Below are 14,231 nucleotides of genomic sequence, written 5' to 3' on the forward strand. Positions count from 1 at the left end.
ATCAGTTAAGATGCACGCGTTCTAACCACTGGGCCATCTCGACTCTGCGTACACTCATTTGCACAATAATATATTCTGTGTGACTGTGAAGTCTCCCTCAATCTCCCACTGAAAAGTTGAGATCAAAACACACCGGGGATTTTTGTCGTGCCTGCTGCTTTTAAAACTAATTCGTCAGAAATTCGGTGCCCTCTGAAATACGAGCAGAAAAGTCCACGATTTAAAAATAGGAAGAAGAAAATGCGCTCGTAAATTTAGGACTTTATCTGTCACATAATATTAGTTAAAAAAGTGACATGGCATCCGCGAGGAACGAGAGTCGTACCAGAAGTGATACTTAATAATATTTTAAGTTGACTGACAGATAAACAATCGCATTAAGACGGTGGGTTTAAAATGATTCCATCTTAAACAGAAACACCGATAAGGAAGTATTTTAAGACAATCATCTCATAAGGGAATTTAATGAGGAATGAAAAATCTCGCCATAATACGGTATTGTAAGTAATGGTCGGGAGGTAGCGGTGCAAATGCAAAAGTCATAGTAAGCCGTCTGATATTAACGTCGATAGTTGATTTTCAACCGACTTCAAAAAGGAGGAGGTTATCAATTCGTCTGTATTTTTTTTTTTTTTTTTTTTTTTTTTTTATGTTTGTTACCTCATAACTTTTTACTGGGTGGACCGATTTTGATAATTTTTTTTTTTGTTTGAAAGGTAGTGCTTCCCGTGGGGTCCCATTTTTTTTTATTTTTTTCCGATGATGGTATCCGTATGAAAACGACATAAGTCTTAAATTTGCATTATGTATATGCGCGACAAATAGGTGAATAACTCAAAATCACGTTAACCAATTTTGATGATTCTTTTTTTATTAGAAAGGATATACTTTAAGGGTAGTTTGGTGAAAGTTTGGTTAGGTTCTGAGCACAAGATCCATGACAAATTAAGGGAACGGGAGGGAACGGAGCAATTCTGAGGAGCACGTTAGCAATACTCAATCGAATCTTTTATTTATGGGTTACTTGGATATTTGAATCACCTTCCGGAACGTGGTTATGTTCATGTAATTGTCATAATCGAATATTATAATCAACTAGCGACCCGCCCCGACTTCTCACGGGTGCAATACTGATACTAAATATACTAAAGAATTTGTTTATTTACGACATCACATTGCAAACTTCTAAAATTGTCAGTGTTTCTTTACTATATTGTTCATTTATTATATACCCAAACCTTCCCCTTGAATTACACTATCTATTAAAAAAAACCGCATCAAAATCCGTTGCGTAGTTTTAAAGATATAGGGACAGAGAAAGCGACTTTGTTTTATACTATGTATTGACGGAACTCCTAAATGGCTTACAGTTAGGGTGCGATTTGGGGCAGAATTTCTTTCTGTCTTTAATCAAATTTTGTGTATATGATGTGATGTCATATGATGTATTATATGACATAGCATACGAATAGCTCTTTTGCAAAGTTTTTTTACTGAGGTCGATTACAGCTCATTCGAGGGTGGTACCTTGTAGTTTATGCCGCATGCATATTAAAGCCGCATTTTCGAAAGTCTATTTTTGCTTTATTCGAAAGTTTCTTTTGAAATTGTCACTGAAGTAGTTTCTGATTCATATAAACGGCACGCTTAATCTATCCATATTAAGAAAATAATGTTAGTCTACATCAGCTTCACTTAAAATCAAAAAATAAATAAAATTTTAACAAAAAGAAAAACCGACTTCAAACAAAACAGTATTTTAAAACAAATTAAAATGCACTAAAAAGTAATAAAAATAATTGCATATTTAACACATTTTTGAGAGTCCTCCTAGGTAAAATGAAATGAAAAATATTAGACTACTTAAAAGTCGATTTACAATTATATAATGTAGTTATAATTATTGCTATATTTGGAGTCGGTGTCAGCCAACCCTATACTATACCTATCAAAAAACAATACGAGAATACTTTAAGAAATGTTTCTTACAAATTACCTTTTATACGATATTATACTGGGTCAATCAAGAGGCTCGTATCGCTTTTTTCTTTTGATTGTTGAAGCGTGTGCCTGTGGCTGAGACCGGCTCCAAATATAACAATAACTATAACTACATTATATAATTGTAAATCGACTTTTAAGTAGTCTAATATTTTTCATTTCATTTTACCTAGGAGGACTCTCAAAAATGTGTTAAATATGCAATTATTTTTATTACTTTTTAGTGCATTTTAATTTGTTTTAAAATACTGTTTTGTTTGAAGTCGGTTTTTCTTTTTGTTAAAATTTTATTTATATGTGACTAATAGCAGAACCAAACGTCAGCTGCTCAACTAGCGGTGGGTGCGGGTGTAGGAGGCTGCGAAAGAGGTAAAAAAAAATTAAGTAATAGTATGCTGACTGAAACTTTTTCCATAAATAGTTGATATCATACTGACCAAAAAAATTATCATCGCATCGTGGATTATGCATCAGCTGGCTGCATGCGAAAAAACGTAAAATAACTTTATAATACCCTGAATAAAATTTAACCACGTGATTCATAATCTTCAAAAATTTAGTGTACGAATACAACAATCAGCGTCAAGATTTAAAATTTTGGAGTATTGCTATGAGGCTGTTTACTTTCAAACACATATTTTGCGATACATTCGAACCTTGCTTAAATCCATAACACGACCTTCGGGCTACCTAAGCCCCCTAAAAATTTAAAGCAGAATCTTCCTGTCCGTATGGGTCTTTGTTGTACACAATCAATTTCGGTTCCCCTCGTCGAACAAACGGACGCATTCATAATGCACTTTTGGAGCCATGCTCATCTTCAAGACATTTCACAATTGACTCCTACGGACTGGGGATAGGAAGAAAACGAAGACAAATATGTCTTCAAATGGTTCGAAGGAGATCAAGTACCCCTATCAGTAGTCACCAGTATAACGGATAGCACGGAAAAAACCGCATCAAAATCCGTTGCGTAATAACAAAGATCTATTCATAATATACATAGGGACAGACAGCGGTAAGCGACTTTGTTTTATACTATGTAATGATGTTTGAACATAAAATGTTATAATTTACTGAATTGGATATACAGTTTCATTTCCAATAATGATATTCCAGTGTTTCTCCAATAAATGTAATTAGAAATCTCAAAATCAAGCATTGTATCATTGATATTCGCATACCGTTCATATTAACATATTTCCGCTCTGATTACAAAACTCGTTCGTGTATTAAGAAAATGAAAGATTTAGCATGTCTTAATAATACATCAAAACTAAAATACACAAGATATTGCGCCTCTCGTCACAAGACCACATTGAAGTAAATTATTAAGTGTAGTTTGCAAGTTATTAGCAACAGAGGGCGCTTTCCATTTTAGTGACACATCTAAATCGCGCTAGCAAGATATTTTGCCACAGTTATATAATGAAAAGAAAGACAAGCCACAACGACAACGATAAGTCATGAAATAAAAAACTTACACGACTTAAACTACAAAAAAACAAAGGAAAATGAGATTTGATAAGCAATAACTGCTGTTATTGTGTCTGAAATACGTGTACCATTTAACTTTTAAGTCGGGTTCCAAAACCTAACGCTCAATTTCAATGAATGACAATATATTTATGTAAATATGTAATTTAAAGCAATGTTGCTTCTCATTTTCTTATCGCTAACGCTACGAAATTGATAAACAGCAACTTTAGAGCATGTTTGCACTATATGAACAAAGACAGAAATATATTTATGGAGTCAAAATAAATTAGTATTATCTGATGTTGTGTAACAGCTTAGAATAGTAGACGAAGATACTTACACCACGATCAAATGATAGCGCGATTCAGAACATGTAATAATGAAGTCGTTCCAAAATTATTTACTGATAGATGCCTATTCCGAAGTTAGAACTAAGCCACGAGATAATATTGCTCAATTTATGAGCCCAAGTGTCACACCATCGATAGTTCCAAAACTACCCGAGTAAAGTCCATTAAACACTCCTCTCACGGATCATTTATTATATCAAATGGATAAGTTGATGTCTTGTTATATAAGCCACCCTAAACCATTCAGACGATTTGATAAAGTGACAAGATATAAGTTCCACACTCAATGAAACCTTTGCAAATTACATTGTCACGATCGAAACGTATTTATACTCTTGTGTTCTCTTTTCATATTTTAAAAGTAAAAGACAAAAAATTAAAATAACAGCCTGCAAATTACCCACTGCTGGGTTAAGACCTTCTCTTCCATTAAGGCGAGGGTTTGGAACATATTCCACCTCGCTGTACCAATACAGGTTGGTAGAATGCACATGTGGCAGAATTCATTTCATATTTTACTGGTTATTATTTTTGAGGGATTACTGTTCCTGCAATCAATCAATCAACGGTGGTATGACGTGTTTTCACGCGAAGTCAGCGTGAAAAATATGCCTCTTCATACTTCAATCACGAAATCCTTTCGCTTTAGTTCAGTTTTGTTCACACGATCATCTAGCATGGACGCTGAAATATTAGCTTCTGTTATAAACGTGACACGGTTTTGACTAACAACAATTACGTGTAAATAAAACATAAACAGTATTCTGTTGCTTTCATAATATGAGCTTGGATGGATATTCGTTTGTGGGCCGCGAGACCCTTTGTCGCGCACAAATACCGATATAGAATGGAGAACGAGGTGCGAACATGCGTGAAATACGTGAACAAAGCTATCCTGGAAGATAAAACTCGATACCTGCCGCAACGCACTATCGTCATGTCAAAACATGATACCGAACATTGAATATCCAAATTTTAATATCCAAGCTAAACGCACACATACAAAACAGGATAAAAGTGTATTAACATTTGTGTTATTTTTCAGATTTTCCTCTTAGGAACGTGAAAAACATAAAAGATGTCATGCTTATGCTTAATATGTAAAAAATGTCCTTCTGATAAATTTGATACACTAGTAATTACATCATTATAAAGCAACGAAGAAAATAACCTACAGTCTAAAATATTTAAAAAAAAACGACTTCGAGGCATGAAGCAAAAATATAACAATCAGCAATCAGGGTTGATTTGAAGAAATTATTGAAGACTACACCGTTGTCTATCTCCGAAACTCATCAACAGAGCTTTACTAAATTAAAATGGGACGCTTAAGAAATAAACCTCTCGAATAAATATATTTTACATTAAACTGGTCAAATTTTTTGATAATTATTCGTAACTTCAAGGAAAAATAATTCAAAAGGTCCCTTGTACTCGTGTAGACTAATTGCAGACAGCTCAATGGACAAAAACATATACTACATATGTCGGGAATAATATTTTTATTGCTTCATTAGGGGGAGAATCCTGATGTGTCTGCTCCACGTTTGCTTAAAATAATTATTCTATTATTTTTTATCAAAAAAAAAAACTCTTTTCACTACGATGCATGGAGTTATCGGCACAATAATTTCAGCTTAATGAATTAGTATAATTTTTATTTTAGTATAATATCAAAATCTTTTATAGATTTACTGAAACTTTCCTAATGTTTTTCTGATTAATTTCTCCTAAAGTGGTCATCCGTAATGGAACTACTCTACGGAAAACATACTATACTACAAATGTCTACTACTACTATACTACTAATCGAAAAGAGTTCAGACTTACATTCTTACATACTTAGTTCAATTGCTTTCCAAAACATGGAAGTATAATCATTGCCAACTGTTAAATTCTCGACTAAATCGTAAAACCCAATAACTTGCTATTGATCTGAGTTTGAACCTAGGAACTCGAGATCAACGGTGTATATAAAGCTAAACACCATCACCGTAATCTTTACAATTATATTTTTCTTGGAATGAAGCCTCTTAAGTTATCCCTAAAGGATAGGCAAGAAAGTCAGAAATGAATCAGATTTCAGAAATATTTTTAGAGCTTCATAATGATCTGTCTTCAAAGTATATACATTCTAGTGACACGGCCCAGCTTCGCACGGGTGCAATGATATATAACATTACGGTGGAAACTTCTAAAATGATCAGTGTTTCTTTTCTAAGTGGACCATGTATTATATGTAAAAATCGTCTTCCTGAATCACTCTATTAAAAAAAAACACATCAAAATCCGTTGCGTAGTTTTAAACAATTAAGCATACACCGGGATATAGGGACAGAGAAAGCGACTTTGTTTTATACTATGTTGTGATATAGTTTCCTACGTAACCTTCATATAAAAACCTGAATACTTCTGGGCAACTATAAAGGACCTGCCAATAGGATTGAGAATGATAGATGACCAAAACTACAATAAGATGGCGTCGGAAAGCATACAATTGCATGCCATTTATCACAAGTGTCCAAGGCGTTGCCGGGGCGTTGGAAGCACTATCGAATTTACCATTGTTATCGTGATATAAAAACTTTTATAAGAATTTTATATCTACACCTTTAGGCTAATATTATAATGAGGACGCAAATTTTGCTGGCTTGTGAATAGCTATTTGAAAAATACTTTTACCTACACTGGGCAATATCGGTTCGCATACAGACTGATAAGTTTTATTTTGTGTTTTTAGCATTATTAGAAGTACTATTAATCAAATCAAATTCAACAAGCTGATCTGATCTTGCTCCCGAAAATTGAACTTTTACAAGATAGATAGACAGATAACCAAGGTTTTATCAGACAAGCATTATAAATTTATAGAAATGATAGGTCTTGTTCCTAATTAAAATTTAAATTTATGAATTGTACTTGAGTTAGCGTTTAAATAAAACTAGTTATAACGGATTTTAATCGCGTATATTAATTATTTTGGACATCCCGACGTTTCGAGCACTTTACAGCGTTCGTGGTCACTGACCACGTCAGTCTACCCGTGACCACGAACGAGTTAGCGTTCTTAGAAATTTTTTGTTAAGGGGGTCGTGTTGTAATTAACTATCAAAATATTTCTTTAAGACAGTGGCAAGTTCTTTGTATTATTAATAAAATGTTGCATGTGTCAAAAATTATAATTGAAATGAAGTGTCTGTCATTAATTGAAAGTGCGTGTTTTAATAATTTTATATGGAAGTGAAACGTACTTTACCGTTTTTAAAGTTTCTTTTGGAGCAGATGTATGTTCATAAATGTGGAAGCCCATACCGTAACAAGCTACCTTTTGGTTTTCCCTTAATAAAGTAAAAGAGTATTTTTAAACATCGCGATATTTTAAAGTTCCGTTACGAAAAAAAAGTCATATTTATTTACTATTTACAAATACATTACTTGGACTACGAAACTACTGACCTACTGTCTTTTCACAATAATTAAAACACAAAAAGGTTGTAAATTAAAAACAATCAGCGTATAACTTGTCGGCTGGGCTGAGAAATGCTCTCCAGAATTATTATTTTTTTTACTATTAAAAAAATAGTTAATATAAATTCAGAACAAAAATGACGTATGTACAGTTACCATTTAAAAATAATTGAAAAACTTATTTGAATACAGAATATATTGTTGTATTTAAATTTGGAATTTAAACAATAATGTATGTAAAATAATATTCTCTTTTTTAATTCGCGCTCAGTTGCAGACGCGAGAGTTAATTTACACTTCTTAAATATGTACAGTGTTGCCAACTTATTTTACATAAAGCTACATTCACATTCGCCACATTTTGAATATTATTTTAAAATAGAATTACGTTTAATAAATTAATATTATTCAAAGCTTTTTAAAAATAAATCATGTGATAAATAATAAATTAAAATCTAGAATAAAAATTAATAATACGAACTTAGTTTAGTTTTAGAACAAAATTAGCTCTTAAATGCGAAATACACTAAACTTACATTAAGTAAAATGTAAATTTAACATTTTCCATAAAAAAATTATGAAGCACGGTAGCGCAAAAACAAAGAATAATCAGTAATCTTTTTACTATCTGAAATTTTCCGCTTTTCTTATGAAAAAGGCGTCATTGTACGACGGGGTCGCATAAAAAAGTCAATTCTTTTTTATCCTATCTCCCGTCGCGATGTTCCTAACAAAATTCATTTGCAGACACACGCGTTGTTTTCGGTCTGTGTGCTTGAAAAGTTTAAAACATTAGGGAAATTTGTAATGTACGCGTTAGTGATATTAAATAATTCTTCGTTAAGCAAATTGAAGTCTGTTTATTTCAGGTTAAATTAATCTAAAATCTGGGTTGTTATGTATGTATGTAAATCATATTACATTGTTTGTTGGAACATTGGATGGTACCTCCCCCGATTGGAAACCTACTGTTTACTGATTAGAATCAGTTGGGCTAGAGCCCAAAATAACATTACTTACTATAGTTGTGTTCTGATTTGAAGGTTGATTGATCCAGGGTAAATACAAGCATAAGAACCTTAGCTCCTAATATTGGTGATACATTGGCGAAAAAATCGTCATTATTGATTCAGCAGCAATGTCTATGGACCATTTGCCATCAGTTGTACTGTACAAAACAAGAGAGGAGCAAACACATCTAAGGCGACGGAGACTAATAAACATGTTATAGTTAATTTGATGGACGTTCGAAATCCAAAGCAGACCACCCAACTATACATGTTACATTATATTACAAGCGCAAGTGTGTGCGTATATATATGTGTGTGCACTCTTTATTAACACACGCTTATAATCAAAAGTCCAATGGCTAATCCCACACAACGGAAGAGCAGTCAGTACCAAAGATTATTTATATTAAATATTTTATTTTCGAATTGTTCCTGTCACTGAGAATTTTTTCGATAGAAAAAACGAATAACTTTTTTTATGGGCCCGATTCGGTTTTTACCTAGAACCTCGGGGTCTTTGGCCTTGTATAGCCGCTAAACCAGCGAGGCAATTGATATATTTAAATGTATAACAAAGAAACGACATGGATGTGGTCGATTGAAATTGATTTTGATTGATTTGAATTATTTTTGAGAACGTTTAGATTCCACGAAGCTCCAATACGGATACACATACATTTCAATCTATAGTAGGACACAAATTAGATATAGCATCGGCAAAATTCGTAAAACCGATCACAGCCGACTTAAGTACGCCATTCCAATTTATAAATATTTATTTCTCATATGAATATGATCTTTACACAAACGTAATAACATGTAATATCATATGACCTAATATATTCGTCAATTTGCTTTCTCGGGTTGAACTGACGCGGGAATCTATAGCGACGAATAGCGCGATAGAGAGCTGTTTTTATTGCGTAATTGCGTATTATTGCGTAAATCGGCAGTAATCGATTTTACGAATTTTGCCAATGTTACATCTAAGTTGTGTCGTACTATACCTTCCTTCATAATAACTAATCATTTTTTCATATTTATGAATTTAAAGATTGGAAATTCACGAATGCGTGTCATGTCCTAAGAACTGTGTTGAATCATCTCATCGACAAAAATATATAAAAAAAAATATATCATAAACAAAATAAATATAATCAGGTGTTTTAAAAATCGTTGTTAAAATAATAAAGGCAGTTCAGTTAAATTAACGTACGCCTGTTTACTTTAAGAGACATGCTGTATTAATTAATGTTCACTTGTACATAGCATTTCAAAAGGAGGATCATTAATAAGCCATCGCAATTATTCACAATAACAATATAAAATTATTCACTCTGATAGAATCATAATGATATAATCATTGTATTTGAACTAGAAGGAAAAGCTTATAACGTCAAGTTTCCTATACTGACTTTTATACTCATACTGACTTTTTAGTTTTGTTAATTCATTGCTTAGAACAATTTAGTAAAGTTTAAACATTAAATAGCTTAGTAAAATTTTAATATATTTTTTTTTAATATTTGTAGTAAATTAAAAAATTTACATTTCTCTTCTCCAAAGCTGTTTGAAGCGCTCTAAGAAATGAAACGATACTGAGTATACCTTCGTCCTTCGTCATAGAAGAGCCTTACTCAGACGGAGGTTTACTCGGTATCCTGAGAACCCTTAAGATACTGAAGTAGCTTTAATTTCATTAGCAGACCATCAACAACTAAAAACTATTTTATACTTGAAAAAAATAAATAAATGATTAATACAGGTTACTCTACCACATATTTCAAGAACATGAAATTTCTATCAAAGATAATTTTATATAAACGAAAGGAGTGAAGTAAATAAAAGTAGCAGCCCGTGAATTTCCCACTGCTAGGCTAATGCCTCCTCTCCCATTAAGAAGAGGGACATATTACACCACGCTGTTCCAATGCGATTTGGTGGAATGCACATGAGACAGAATTTCGATGAAATTAGACCCATACAGGTTTCCTCACGATGTTTTCCTCCACCGTCGAGCACGAGAGGAATTATAAACACAAATTAAGCACATATACATATATATAGTGGTGCTTGCCTGGGTTGAATTCGAAATCATCGGTTAAAATGCACGCGTTCTAACCACTGGGTCATCACAGCTCAACAGCGATTTATTTTTACAAATTACAAAATGATGAAATAAATAACTTGCAAGCAAACGAGCGCTGATAGATTATATTTCATTACATTGAAATGATGTCGCTTTGTAAATAACGATACAACTGATTCAAAACATTGGGGATAATACTCCGTCATTATTTAAATGAATCCTAACATTTTACTCGAATACGATTCATTTAAATAAAGTAATAAATTAACACTCTTTATGTATATTATACTAGCGACCCGCCCGGCTTCGCACGAGTGCAATACTGATTCTTAATATACAGAATTTGTTTATATACGACATAACATTAGAATGTTCTAAAATTATCAATGTTTCTTAACTAAGTATAATGTCCATGTATTATACACAAAAACCTTCTCCTCGCATCAAAATCCGTTGCGTAATTTTAAACATCTAAGCATACATAGGGACTAACAGCAGTAAGCGATTTTATTTTATCCTGGTGATTTGGATGTAAAAATAATGATTCATGAGTAATTAATATCTGGATTACTAGGATATTAATGCCCCCCTTACTACATCACCTACCAGGTCCATCGTAAATTATCCACGGCCTGAAGAATACGCAAAAATATCATCGAAATAATTTCAACCGTTTAATATGAGTACATTACATGAACAACGATTTACATATTGTCTATATACAGACAGATGTTCCTAGCACTGGGTGAATTTGCCAAACGATATTTCTATAGAATATTGGATTTAATAAACAATAAAAAGAGCTCATCTCAACCTAAAGAGATATTTTGTTAATAGGAGACGAGAGTAAACATAACAGGCTTTTTTGTATACTATTATATGAATTAAACTAGCTGATTAATTATTTACAGTTTGTAGTCGTTTGAATTTGACAAAAAGTCATTATTGTAGCCTAAGTTACTCCTTATTTCATCAGCCGTCTATCAGTGAAAATCCCGTCAAAATAGGTCAATCCGTTCTTTAGAATAGCTGGAACAAACAGACAGAGAAATTGAAAATGTTATTATGGTATATGTACAGAGTAGCTAGCGAGTAGCGAGCTAGCGAGTATGTAACTCGTACATATATATATCTAGTAAAAAGCGATTATTTTAATATTACAAAGAAACACTCTAATTATAGTAAATAAAATCTAAATGTTGCCCGCGGCTTCGCTCACTTTTCAGGAAGTTACTTGGCAAAAAAGTAGCGTATATTCTTCCTTGGTCTTTAAGTTTGCTTCATATAAAATTTCATCAAATTCGCGTCATGAAAGAGTCACAGACAGACAGAATTACTTTCACATTTATAATATTACTATAGTTGTATAGAAGATAACTAAATGTCTGGCGATTTTTAGTGTTTAGTGGACTGAAAATTATATAATCACCTTCATCTTAAACATCAATCATCAACGATTATGGTTTATAAGTTGTTCTTATTATCTTACAATTTGTAGAAGATAAAATTGTATCTTCAATAACTATGCTTGACAATATGACACGAGATAACACTCTCAAGGTCACATAAAACTAAAGTATTTTATCAATTTACGGCGAAGGCGAGTGACAAATGTCTATGAAGGTGTTCACAAAGTTTATGTGACAATTTAACGGCTCGCGAGATTGATGGTGCAAACCAGATTGGAAGAGATAGTTGATAGAGCTGCTTCGTATATTCTGTCATTAACTACAGTTTTTCTTTATTGTAACAAGATACATTTTATGTGTATATTTTTTCTTTATTTTTATTTGCGTTATCTTTGATTACAAATGCAGTTTTCTTTGTAAAACTGGCTCGTGTGCCGTAACGAGATGGCTCAGTGGTTAGAACGCGTGCATCTTAACCGATGATTGCGGGTTCAAACCCAGGCAGGCACCGCTGATTCATGTGCTTAATTTGTCTTTATAATTCATCTCGTGCTCAGCGGTGAAGGAAAACATCGCGAGGAAACCTGCATGTGACAAATTTCATTGAAATTCTGCCACATGTGTATTTCACCAACCCGCATTGGAACAGCGTGGTGGAACATGTTCCAAACCTTCTCCTCAAAGGTAGAGGAGGCCTTCAGCCCAGCAGTGGGAATTTACAGGCTGTTGTTGTTGTTGTTGTTGTGCCGTAACTGCATGACGGAGAACGATATGACTCTCTATAATACGCCCCCCCCCCATTCGGTCTCATCGCGCTGTCTGCTACTTCTGTGTGTGCGTGTCGCGTATATTCTTGCTATATACTATACTACTAAAAATATATATTCAATTTATTTGTTAAACTCTATATGTTTTATTTATTTAACAACATTTCTAAAGATTGGTTTCCTTTAATTATATATCCTTCAATAACCCTCAGCTTGAAAGTTACATATTTAGGAGGATGAACAATTTTTATTTTTATTTTCGCAAGATATTTGGAGTTTCGAACATCGAACCTGCAGTTTGTAGCGAGCTCTTTTTGCATGTATTACAGAAACTTCAGTCAAATTCATCATCTCTTATTCCGTTAAATAAAAAAATAACTCCAACTAATTATTACTATCAAAAATTTGAGATAGAAAAATAGGAAGTACAATATAGAAATTTCTGTTTTTCTTTAAACAACATTTCTTCTGACGCATTATTAAAAAAATAACACGTTCATCATAATTATTACTGTATTATTAATAATTATATTATTATCATAATATTGCAATTAATTAATCATACATACATGTGTATGTTGAATTATTTTTAATTACACCGCAGAAGTAGAACATATCAATCGCGTACAAAAGTACACTCACCTAATTCTAAATTCAAAATCGATTACATAAACAAATAACCCATACAAAGGCTATTGTTCTGTTTCAATATTCAAAAGCAATGTATCCAGCATCTTAGCAGCGTCTCCAGCAGCCGGACCATCTAACAACATTTGTACACAAATAAAGCAAATTGATTTACATGCGGTTTAACAGACAGCGTCCATCTTGTATTCACCATTCTACGTGACGCATGGAAAATATATTATACACAACCCAGACGGAAACCGTAAATTAACCATAGAATATAATGCCTTTCACATAAAATGACCTATGTGTATTCCTATGAGGTCATAGTTTAATATAGTATATATTTTTCAACCGATTTCTCTCTTCCGAAAAGAAGGTTTGATAACGAATTGATATTCGTCTGTATTTTATTTTATGTTTGTTACCTCATAACTTTTAACTGGGTGGACCGATTTTGTTATTTTTTTTTTGTTTGAAAACTAGTGCTTTCCCTGTGGTCCCATACTACTTAAACTGGCTGACACCGGCTTTAAATATAATAACAACTGTAACTACATTATATAACCGTAAATCGATTTTTAAGTAATCTAATATTTTTCATTTCATTTTACTTAGGAGGACTCTAAAAAATATGTTGAATGTGCATTTATTTGTCTTACATACAAAAATCTTTCTCTCGAAGCACTCTATCTATTTTTAAAGATCTAATTTTAAAGATCTAAGCATACATAGGGACAGACGCCGGTAAGTGACTTTGTCTTACACTATGTAATGATAATGATAATATATTTCATGATCGATATAATTTGGATAAAGAAATGGACAAAAAATTAACCAGCCCTGTTTCCTTCCAGAATCATGTTTTAATCACTGTATACGGGTTCAAATCCAGGCAAGCAACATTGAATTTACATGTGATTATTTTTTGTTAATAATTGATTTCGTATTCGACTATAAAGGAAAACATCTTGAGAATATTTCAATGAAAATGTGCCACATAATAATTCACCAACCAGCATGGGAACAAC

The sequence above is a fragment of the Vanessa cardui genome, chromosome 13, assembly GCF_905220365.1.
Source record: "Vanessa cardui chromosome 13, ilVanCard2.1, whole genome shotgun sequence".
Lineage (NCBI taxonomy): Eukaryota > Metazoa > Arthropoda > Insecta > Lepidoptera > Nymphalidae > Vanessa > Vanessa cardui.